Raw genomic sequence first — 12,220 nt, 5'->3', positions numbered from 1 at the left:
AGATTTTATTGCTTTTCCAACCAAAATATTTGATACAATGGGGATAGTCTCCCCTCTATTCCTGGCAACCACACGTTGCGTTTTACCCCTATGTACAAATTCAAGCACTCTCTCAGGAAGAGTTAACTTCATTGCCTTGCGATGGAACCAAGGCATACCCAAAACCAGGTCGTGATGTTTTATTGGGGAGATGAAGTCTTCATGATCAACATAATGTTGTAAATAAAGACGGAGCTTCCCTATCAAGGGAGTAATTGGCATAGGGTTCCCACAGAACATCTGGTCAGCATCCAGAGCCCTGCCCAACTCCTCCGTCTTTATCCCCAGTCTCATGGCTGAATCCTCTGATATGAAGTTATTTGTAGCCCCGGGATCAAACATTATAAGCGCCTGTTGGTCTCTAATCTTGCCCCAAGATAGCAGCAACTCTCTTTCCTTTGGGTTGTCACTCTGGCCCAAAATGTCCGGAATTCCTCCTGCCATTGGCTTTTGCTGTCCTGGTGGCTTTCTTTGCTCCCTAGAACCCGAAGGTTTCGCGGGGCACTAGGCAGCCACATGTCCTTCCTTCCCACACCTAAAACATTTCCCCTCTTTACGAAAAATGGCTATCTGCTCAGGGGAAAACTGGGGGTTTCCCTTGAAGGCTTTTGGTGCTTGGTTTCCCCTCGGCTTCTGAGACCGAAATTCTCTCTTCTGAGCCTTGGGAAACTCCTTTTTCTCCAGCTGAGGTGTGGCTGGCTTTTTCTTGTCTGCTGTCCCAGAATAAAGAGAAGGCACTGTGGTGGGATCCTGCATATACATTAAGCTCGCCACAGTGGCTACATGCATGATATCCTGTATGCCCTTATGTTGCTGTTGGGTATTAACCACAGCCTGATTTTTTGGTATGAGACCAGTCCTGTACTTTCTTACCTGGGTCTTCTTTGAGACCTTCTTGAAGGGAGTGATTTACAAAAATGCATCCCAAAATTTCTGGTTGCAGGCCTCTACTATATCTCCTGCATCCATATGCAAGCTGTCCCAGGCGACAAGGACATGGTCTTTGCATAAATTGCTTGTAGAAGGCTTCTTGAAGCCCTTCCACTTCCTTGGAGCACCCAAGTGCATATGGGATATCTTCCAATATGACATAGGGCACACTAGACTAAAACACACATAAAGAGAAGTATCAACTCTAGAATTCTCAGAGTAAACTCAGAATTTGATTTAATCTCACTTACTCAATTTTCTTCCAAGGTACGAGTAATCGATGTTCACATTGTGTTGAATATAGTGATTCTGATTCATCTGAGAATAGTCATCTTTCAATGTCATGCCAGATCTGGATTCATATAGTATTGTTAGGGTAGTATATGTAATGTAACCCTTAGAATTCATTTGAATACCCATGAGTACAAGAGAGAAGTATCAACGCACTCGGTAGACAGGAAATTACTGTACTTTTATTAACTTCTTAACAGAAAGTTAATGTTATCCAATTGTGACACTAAATGTCATGATCATTTAGTAAGTTACTGGTCATGCTGCCCAAAATCCATTGGGTAAGTCTTTTTCAAGACTCCTTGCCAACAAACAATCCATGATACTGCAAGATATCAAGGAACTAAAGTTCTCAACATGACTTAATTTAATCACATTGGCCCTAGTAAAGTGATCAGGTTTACTAACACTGCCTAAAGAACTTTTGTTCATTAAGCATATTCTAATCCATCTGGAAAATATTAACAGTATACTAATTATCAAAATTGAGGGCCCATTGGTATTGGTGCTGAATTCCTGCCACTTAGGAATCCGATGCATCCATCAATAGTTTTCGTAGTTCCCATACCACTACAGACCATGACCTATTTGGTGTTAGAAAATGACCAACAGAGGGTACGCACAGAAGCAGACTAGTAGAATAGCCCAGGAGCTCACACGGTGTGTGTGGGGAGTGGAATCACAAACTTCTTAAACTTATATGCTTCACATGGATGTGCAGACTCATCAATAGACAATGAACCAGCCACATATAGAAGCTACCAAAAGAATATATATTTCTGTCCAAAGCTATGGACACAATACAAACGAGAGATAGATCCAAAGTCCCACCAAAGCGTGGCCTTTGATGTTACCACCTCGTACTTCTACTATCTGCTGGATATCTCTAGACTTGAGCCCGCGTGCTCCACCTCGAGCGTATGTAGACTCTCCGTCCTTGATCCTTGCACCTTGCTGTCCAAGATGACAGACAAGGGTGGAGCCTCTTCCAAGCTCTTTGTATGCAAGTCCTAGACACCTTCCTAGAGCTTGTGGAAGCTTGTCTGGCTGACCTCCTGCAATCTGCTGCTAAACTGCTCCACCTGCTGGATAAGTAATGAGGCCACAATGGACCTCTTATATATAGGCCTAGGGGCTGGCAGAACACACCGACCTAGCAGCCTACATGACCGGCTGCTGGTCGGTTCAATTCCCCCCCCTGGCTGACTGGTTTGGCCCCTCTTGGGGCTCCATATATAGGGCCTTTGGCCCTCATTTCATTGCAGGGGCCTAGCCCCTATGCAGGCCTGCCTGGCTGACCTGTGTGGGCTATACCCCCAAGGCCAGTCCCTTGCAGCCCTACTTGCTGCTGCTCCTGGCCAGCTGGGTGCCCACTCTCCAGCCCTAATCCAGGGCCTCAAAACAGGCCCAAAGCCTGCTCCACCTATGCGCTTATCCACGTCCCGCCATGTGGCAGCTCTGTATCTCCTGCGCAATCAGGTCCTCTCTCCATGTGGATAGCCTCTGGATCTCCTGCTGCTAGGTCTGCCCTCCAGGGATCCCTTGCATTGCCAGGTATCTCTTTATATGTGCTGCCCACATGATAGCCATCATGCTGTCCATGTGGCAGCGCCTTCTTTTCACTCTTTTCTCTTGGCAGATGCCCTAGGTCTCCCTCCCCCATGCTCTCCTCATTTGGGGGCTTAGAGATGGGGAGGTGACCTTTCCAACACCCCCTCTCATTGACAGATATCGGCCCAATGCCAACACGTCGGTGACGTTGCCCCAGTAGCCCCCATGATGAAGCCCTCTAGCACAATCCGGTGTCGATTCCGGTTCCTGGCTTTTCAACCAGTAGCTCCTGCTCCTCCAGGTCCGGTCCTGCACAAGCAAACTATCCTGGTACACATGTCCATTCATAGTAGCACATGTTGGCACCACCACTTTCAGTCAGGTCCCCGCCTTCGAACTCGAGCAATCCAAACGCCACTGTCTCCCTCATAATGAGTAAACAACTTGGAGTCTTCCAGGCACGATGCTTTGAGGGTCTGTTTTAACCCGTCCTTCCTTTGGCAAGGTCTGCAACAAAAGAACCATATCGAGAAATGAAATCCCAAGAATATTTCCAGATAACGTGGACCACGAACTCTCACTGAGCTCTCAAGTAGGTACTCTTCTAGCTTCAATACACCTTGTCCATCACCTTCCAGCAATCTGTATCCGAGATTTGAAGAAGCACCCACAGTTCCCCTTCTGGCCCATTCCTTCCAATCTCGCATTACCTAAGACATATGAAGAGCCGATTCTCTCCACAGCATGCTATAAAGGCTTAATTTAAGAACATCAAGTACATACCATACCGTCATACTGCTTGTGTGCTTGCTCTGAAAGCAAACCATGCACCTTATCGAGGCACATACCAATCACCTGTGCAATCCTGTACTATCCCCTTCTGAATTGCAACAACCCTCTGAACATGAAACCCTAGGGCACTCCATGGAATTCATCCTCGTTACAATATCAACACCTAGAAGTTTCCAAGCACTCCATGTTGTCCTTCACCTTCACAAAGGTTTTTGACTCCGCATCGGCCCACATCTCAATGTCAGACATTTTTACTGTGACTTCTAGGTCGGCATATGTGACCTCAATAACACATGGAGATGTCACCAAGAACAGTTCTTCGATTACCACATTAGCTTTGGCTTTTGTGTCACCCTCTGAATCTGAGTCGGACTCCTTGTTTTTCAGAGCCGCCTTCTTTTTGCAATCCTTCGCAAAATGGCCTGGCGTGTCACAATAGAAGCACTTCTTCTTCTGCTTCCTTTTCTTGGAAGTGTCCTCGTCATCAGAGTTATCCTTCTTGGGCTTGCCACCGTTAGACTTGCCCTTTCCTTTGCCAGCAACGCCTTGTCATCGTATCGTTGTTGTAGAGATTCTCCCTAGCTTCTTCTTAAAGCAGTAATGGACCCAACTCCTCAAAAGTCAGAGGTGTGGTCCTCTATCCTGCTGTCACAGTCGTAATGAAGCTTTTGAAACTCCGAGGCAGCCTCCTCAGTACCATCAAGGCCAAGTGGCATGAGTCCACCTTCTAACCAGCCGATGCTAGTTGATCCCTTACCACCTTGACCTTTGTCAAGTGGTCATGTACTAAATCTCCTTCATCCAAGTTGTAGAGCTGATGCTGAAGAAGCAAGACCCGAGATGTGTTATCTGTCTCGTACAGATCCTTCAGAATGACCCACACCTCTACCGACGTGTTGGTCATCTGGATGTGAGGAAGCACAAAGTCCGCCGTAGTCCCTATGATCAATGCCAGGGCATGGGCATCTCTATCTTCCCAAGCTTCGAGCTCCTCTCCATCTACTGGTATGAGTATCTTCCCCTTGTTGTCCACTATATCCTTCGGCTTCGCCTTAGGATCCGTTGCCAGTTTCCACAGTTTTCGAGCCACTAGATGACTCCAGATCTTCACCTTCCAGCTAGGGTAATTTGTCCCATCCAATTTCCAGACTCTCCAAAGTAAGGGATGGTGAAAGAAAGAAATCTGGGGGAGGAGGAAGGGAGAGCAGGGGCTGAAGAGGGTGAAGTGATCGACATCTTTGCTACTAAACCACACAGCAAAGTCAACAACCAAGAGCCTGCAATCTACTGCTGAACTGCTCCACCTGCTGGATAAGTAATGAGGCCACTGAGGACCTCTTATATAGGCCCAAGGGCTGGCAAAACCCACCGACCCAGCATCCTAATTGGCCAACTGGTTTGGCCCCTCTTGGGCTCATATATAGGGCCTTTGGCCCTCATTTCGTTGCAGAGGCCTAGCCCCTATGCAGGCCTGCTTGGCCGGCTATAAATATGCCCCCAAGGCCAGTCCCATGCAGCCCTACTTGCTGCTGCTCCTGGCGACCTAGGTGTCCACTCTCCAGCCCTAATCCAAAAGGCCTTAAAAGAGGCCCAAAACCTGATCCACCTATGAGCTTATCCATCCTGCACATCCCGCCATGTGGCAGCCCTTTATCTCCTGCGCAATCAGGTCCTCTGTCCATGTGGATAGCCTCTGGATCTCCTACCACCAGATCCGCCCTCCAAGAATCCCTTGCATTGCCAAGTATCTCTTCATATGTGCTGCCCACATGACAGCCATCATGCTGTCCATGTGGCAGCCCCTTGTTTTCACTCTTTTCTCTGTCGCAGATGCCCTAGGTCTCCATCCCCCATGCTCTCCTCATTTGGGGGCTTACAGATGGGGAGGTGGCCTTTCCAACATTTGGGTCATCATGATATAGATCTTAATACGATCCAAATTCAAAATGCAAGGTCTAAATAATCCATTTTGGACTTGTGAATCTATTACTAGGTTCCAAAAAGTCTTTTAAGACTTTCTCTTCTCTTCTCCCTTTAAAATACTAATAGGGGATGCTAGACCTGTCACATTTCAGTACAAATAGTATTTTGAGGGGGACAGTCAGGTATACAACTTGACTCCTCACTGTCAATCCTTACATGAGATTAATGTAGTACATGTTTCTGGCATGAGTGTCTTTTGTTAGAAATCGACCAACAGAGGGTATGCACAGCGGAAGACTGATAGAATAGCCCAGGAGCTCACACAGTGTGTGTGGGGAGTGGAATCACAAACTTCTTAAACTTATGTGCATCAAATAGATGTGCAGACTCATCAATGGACAATGATCCAGCGAGATATAGAAACCACCAAAAGAATATATATTTCCGTCCAAAGCTATGGACACAATACAAAGACAGATAGATCTAAAGTCCCACCAAAGCATGATCCGTTGATCTGACTACTATGTACTTCCACTATTTGCCGGATATGTCTAAACTTGAGCCCGCGTGCTGCACCTTGAGCGTATGTAGACTCTATGTTCGTGATCCTTGCACCTTGCTGTCCAAGGGATGTGCACAATTTCTGAGCAAAAACCTACGGGCAAAAAAGTGCGAGCGATAACTTTTTACACCAACCATGCTTATATATTTCTCAAAGGAATATACAATTCTTTCTCAATTTCTCATTTATGGAACCATATACTCTTATTTTTCATTATAACCCTCATTTTAGAGAACATCATCTATATATGAACAAATAGTAAACACTTTAGAAACTCCTATGAATACTTCCCTACCATACTCTCTTTTGAGGATTATGGTAATTCAATCAATTAAAAAGATTTTCCCTAATCTTTAGCAATCCCATATTTAAAGCTCTCATATAACAACGTATACCATATTCCTTGGATGAGTAGGAAAAAGATATTGGAAACCTCATACTTGAAGCCATTATAATCGATCATAAATTAATCTCTAATACATTATCAAATATGGGAAGGCAAGGGAGGGATGTTCAAAAGATTTCCAATTCTCCAAACCTAAGTACTTTTAAGGAAATGTGGTCTCTATTGAACTCCTTTCTACCATAATATGAATTAGGGAGGTTGTAACTTTCATATACATCTTGAAAATTTCAATTTCCTCTTTTATAACTATAAAAAGTATAATTTTAAGCCTACCATTGCATAGATCATGAAATTTTGAACATTTTTTCTTTTTACAGCTCCTCAATCTGAGCTAAGGAGCAAAAGTCATGACCCCTTCTGCGTAGGCTCTCCAAGGGTATTCCTCCGACGGAATAGGGTTGGGGCAAGCTCTTCAAACCATATTCCTTTGGCAAAATACACTTAGAGGGTCTATTAAAAATGTATTATATATTTTTCTTAGGTCATTCTGAGGAACTGTAAAGAGGATATTTGCTCAAAATTTCATGATCCAACCAATGGTGAAAGGAAAAGAAAGGATTTTTGAAAGTCATAAAATAAGTGACCACTTGGACATTATATATGTATATTATATAAAGGTATATTTATATCTATATCTATTTATGAATATTACATATTTACTTACATATTCTTTGAAATAATTTGGAATTTTTTGCTCCCCAAAAATGACTTGAGCTTGTATATTTTGACCCCTCCCACCTTTTGTCCGCTTGTCGCTCGGGGGTTTTTGCTCGGAAAATGGAAACCCCCTTGTCCAAGATGACAGCAAGGTGAAGCCTTTTCCAAGCTCTTTGTCTACAGGTCCTGGACACCTTCCTAGGGCTTGTGGAAGCCTGTTTGGCTGGCCTCCTCCTGCTGCAATCTGCAGCTGAAATGCTGTTCCTGCTGGTTGAATTGTGAGGCTCAAGGCCTCTCCTCATATAGGCCCCAAGGGCCCTCTGAAATGGCCATCTGGGCCAGGCCTAAATGGACGGCTTTGCTGCCCCCCATAACTGACTGGGGGCTCTCATTTTGAGGTCCTTTTGCAGGGCTTTCTGGCCAACCAGCAGGTCGGTTTGCTGATTGACCTGGTCGGCCTTTTTAGGGATGCTCCCAGGCCCTAAGGGAGGCCTACAAAAGGCCCCTCCCTTGGGCAGTACCAAGGCCAGGTGGCTGGCCTTCCATAGCCACCACCACTGCCCCCTTTACTGCTGCAACATCTGTCCCTCAAGGCGCCTCTTTGTCTGTGGAATCCCCCGCCATGTCTGCTGCTCTTGACTGACCGGGCCAGATCCAGGACTTGCTGTCCCCGCCATCCGCTCCTTTCACAGGCTCCGTCCGTTGCAGCCATGCTGGTCTTTCCATGTACCTCTCTCTTCTCTCTTTGATTCCTGCCCACATGGTAGACAATACCCTGCCCATGTGTCAGTCTCTCAAGACCCAGGTCCACCCCCCCAATGCTCTCATCATATGGGGGCTCACGACGGGGAGGTGACCTCTATTCCAACATCTTTCTTCACAAACCTTACTCTTACCACAATAACTTTTTAGCCACACAGAAGTGCATCCAGGATTCAGCTTCTTTCCATCTTCCTTGCTTATGTAAACTAGAGGAAAGTATACCCTTACTTATGAGTTTCTCCACAAGGCTTACTCTTTTTTTTTTTGGCAAAGAAAAGAACCTTCTATTAATGCTTGAAAGACTTCATACAAAACAACAGCCCCAAAGGTGCTGAGTATGGAAAAAACCAGAAAAGGCTGAAAGAAAAAAGTGGCCTGTTCCAGAGAAACCCAGCTCATTGCCTAGGGGATCTCTAGTACAAGGGCTAATAGCCAGGTACTGGGGCTAACAGTCAGGCACAAGGTTTACTCTTACTCTGATAACTTTTTGGCCACACAGAAGTGTATATAGGATTCAGCTTCTTCCTATCTTCCCTTGTTTACGTAAACTATAGGAAAGTATACCCTTATTGATGATTGAAAAGACACAATAATACCGGGCTATTGTATCTTGTATCCCACCTGCCAAATGCAAGCAGTGGATATAGCAAGAATTCCATATTTCATCCATGAATGGTACTCAACATTCCTTTATCACGTGCTTAGTCCAAAGCACCAAAGGAATTGAGTCTAAGAAGTTTTCTCTCAATTCAGCTGCTGTTCGAGTGAATCCACACTATAGAACAACAACAGTGATCGAGGATTGTCACCCACGTGATACTGCCACATCATCATAGTTACCCATAAACTCTCAGTTTCCAAGTAAGTGGTTTATCCCAATGGATTTCTCAAACAATGGGTTATCCAACCACGTACTGCTATGGTTTTTATCACTTAAGTGATGCAACTAACCAATCCATGGCCGGTTAGCCAAATCCATGGCTAAACAATCATATGCATGGCCACAACTCCTGTGTCCCATACCACGGGAATCCATGGGAATCCACCACTCCAGGTGTTTAGCCAAGTTGTGGTTATCTAGGGATAATCCTAGTAGTTGGATAAAGTGGACTTTAGTTAACTATCAAAGAGATACTTCTTAAATTGAACACAAAATGATATATAGATTATCATACTTTCTAAGTAGAATATGTTATGAATATAAAAACTCTCAAGCTACAGAATGGTCGAGCCAAAGATCATGAGGGGTTATGCATGAGTACATTGCACATGAACTTAAGGCCTTAGCACATGGATGGAACTAGCATGGGTTTAGGATGGGAATCTATTTGTCATCATTACTCCCATCCGAGACCAAGTGGTTAGTATGGATAGCCACTTTTTTTCCCATCCTGGACCATGGCCTCAAGACCTTGGGAGCTAGAATGGGATCCCCTTGTTTAGCGATTTGAAAGCCTATGTTGCTCATGATGTTCCCCATGGAGAAGACCTTCCCTCCATGAGCTAGTCGGTTTGTGGAGTTGTAGGATTCAAAGTTATGGGTCAGGCTCGGGCATATCGTGCTTCATTGGACCACATTTTCACACTCAGAGCTATCACTAAAGAGGCTCGAGCATGGAAACAGAGAGTTTACTCTTGCTTTGTGGATTTCCGCAAAGCCTTTGACATAGTACCACGAGCTCAATGATTCAAGCAACTACTTGATCTAGGATACAATTAGGACATAATCAGGCTAGTCTGGACACTGTATGAGTGGATCCAATTGGCCTACGTTGAGGGCTTATTGCCCGATATAAAGGGCTTTAGGCAGGGGACCAAACACATCTACAGAGCTTGGGCTGGACTGCATCACGTGCAGCCAGTAGGAGCCTAGGAGTCTACTTAGCTTGGTGATCACCTTGCATGAGTGAAGTGCAGCAAAACCGAGCCATGTTTTGGTACCTTACCTCATGGGTTGTTCCTAGAGGTGTTGGTACATTTTGTTGGCAAGTTTTTGTACTTGAGATTTACCTATATATCTTTTTGTTTTGGCTATACACCCGAGCACTCTTACATCCACTCTTTCAGATCCGAGCACTCTTTCAGATCTGAATTGCCCTCTTACATTTAAGTAAAGCACATGTGTTTGAGTTGTGTTCTGCATTAGAATCTTGTGATCTCAAGGTGAAGCTTCCACTGTTGCAGAGTAATATTGGCAGCAACCTACCTCTACTTTTCTTGTAGACAATCCACGTGAGAGACGGATCTGCACTTTATGTGATATGCAGGAGATCGAGATATAGGAGCACTTTGCATTTAGATGCCGTGCGTACTATGGGATTTGTGGACGGCACCATTGTCAATTTAGAAGTGGTTTTGGCCCACTAAGAGATTTCTTGGCCCATCTTGATTAGCTACATGTGGTGATTTTCCTCCTCGAGACCCAATGACAGAGATCAGCTCATGTGAGCACAAAGGAGAGTGTAGGAGGTGTCATCAGAGCCCAGCCAGAGGACTATGACATGCTTCTTCTCCGATGACCTGGTCAGGGGCAGTAGGGACGAGACATAATGCTCGACTCCAGAGACTGGACCTCAGGTGGACTCTTTTGGAAGACAGATCACTGGAGTGAGGGTAGCACTTGTCCGATGTCCAGATACCTCTCTGAGATTACAGAGGAGGGAGGGACCTAGGCTGAGCATGAGCAACTTTCTCCCTCGATGGTGCCAGCCATCACCACATCCATAGCCATTGATGGCCAAATTCATCTTGTCGAGTTAGCCCTACAGATAGCATGCACACACGTCAGTCGGATGGATAGTTGATTGGTTGGGATGATGGCCAAGGTCCTCCCCTCTTTGTCACTTTGCATTTGGATTCTCTTTGCAATGATAGCACATCGTCCAGGTGGTGATCAGCTGTTCAACTACATCGAAATATCTTATGCAGGTGTAGAAACCCTAATTTTTTTTGGACTTTAGAATAACAAAAATCTGAATTTGTATGATTGGATATATTCTAGTCTTACAAAGGTATATGTTCTATCACCTTAGCAAACATGCAAATTCTTTGAATTTTTCTCCAAGTGGTGATCAGCTGTCCAACTACATCGAAATATCTTACGCGGATGCAAAAGCCCCAACAACTAAATTTTTTTTTATTTTTTGGACTTTAGAACTACAAAAATTTGTACGATTGGATATATTCTAGTTTTACAAAGATATATGTTTTTCAGTCTCAAACCCTTTAGTCTTTCTTAGGCTTTAATAAACTTCCTTTCTTTCTTTCTTTGTCTCCAGATCTGAAGTGTTTCTCTATGCATCCATGCATCTGGAGGGAGTTATCTTCTGCAAAGCTGCGTGATGTTGGGGAAGTCTTGTGTTGTGGGGAGTTGGCTTAGCAAGCAAGCTCTCTTGCTTTGACATGGCATCCTGGACCTTTGCAGGTAGTGGATGTGTGATCTTATATTCTCTGACAAGTAGGATAGATAGTCATGCCTACCAACTCCTTGCAGATTCATATAGTAGTTTTCTTATAAGAGGAGAGGATACAACACAATTGATGGTAGCCACTATCATGACCCCTCCCGGCAATATTAATGTCTTTAGAAATTCCCTTGAATTTTTATCACCATTAGCACCTGCACTAGTGAGGCTTGGGGCACCTCATTTTGTTTATTAGTCGTCATTGACATGCCCTCCTGCATTTTGTTAAGATAGACCAAAAAACTTGTCTACTCCCATAATTATATTATATATAGTTGGCTTCTTAGTGTAGTCATCTCCAACACAATTGATGGAGGAATAAGAGATGCAATTAATTACATATGGATAAATACCAGTGAGTGAGTGGGGAAGATGTAATTGCCTGCCATCGTGCATCCTTCCCCCAGAAAAGATGACTGTGTGAATGATGGGGGGTACTCCTAGATGTGGATGCTCCTAATATCAACGTTTTTTCAGATGATATCTTGCACCCAATCAGTGGATCATCTCCATGTTTGCTGCTACACCACTACCTTACGTCCTGAAGTGATGCTTAGTACTTTTAGCAACTAGATGTAGTTCTTGAGGTTCCTTTGTATTTTTTAATGCTTTCCACCTGCATATGTGAGACGCAGGACATTCTCCTTGCTCCATATTTGTTGATGTGTCAGCTGTTGGTTGCAAGAACTATTTTGGTCTTGTGAAGAAGTAAATGACATCTTACATCGTTTGTTTTCCTCTTTATCCAACCTTCATTTATAGAGAACTCATGGATGGGCCAGCTTATGCTCAGATACTGATCATAGCATGCCTTGCCTCAGCTATGGGGTAGTTGTTCGTTTT

The 12,220-nt window shown here is 44.5% G+C and overlaps 1 protein-coding gene across 2 annotated transcripts in view; it reads left to right on the top strand.

The window, feature by feature from the left end:
* Nucleotides 1-12,220, top strand: part of LOC147886402 (Transducin/WD40 repeat-like superfamily protein) — a 102,621-nt gene that overhangs the window by 59,439 nt on the left and 30,962 nt on the right. The gene's annotated exons all lie outside the window — the stretch shown is intronic.

This window comes from Dipteris shenzhenensis, chromosome 24, assembly GCF_047967505.1.
Source record: "Dipteris shenzhenensis isolate YYH24624 ecotype China chromosome 24, Dip_SZ_1.0, whole genome shotgun sequence".
NCBI classification, from domain to species: Eukaryota; Viridiplantae; Streptophyta; class Polypodiopsida; order Gleicheniales; family Dipteridaceae; genus Dipteris; species Dipteris shenzhenensis.
The sequence above is the reverse complement of the archived record's forward strand: the minus strand, read 5'-3'. Positions and strand labels throughout refer to the sequence as shown.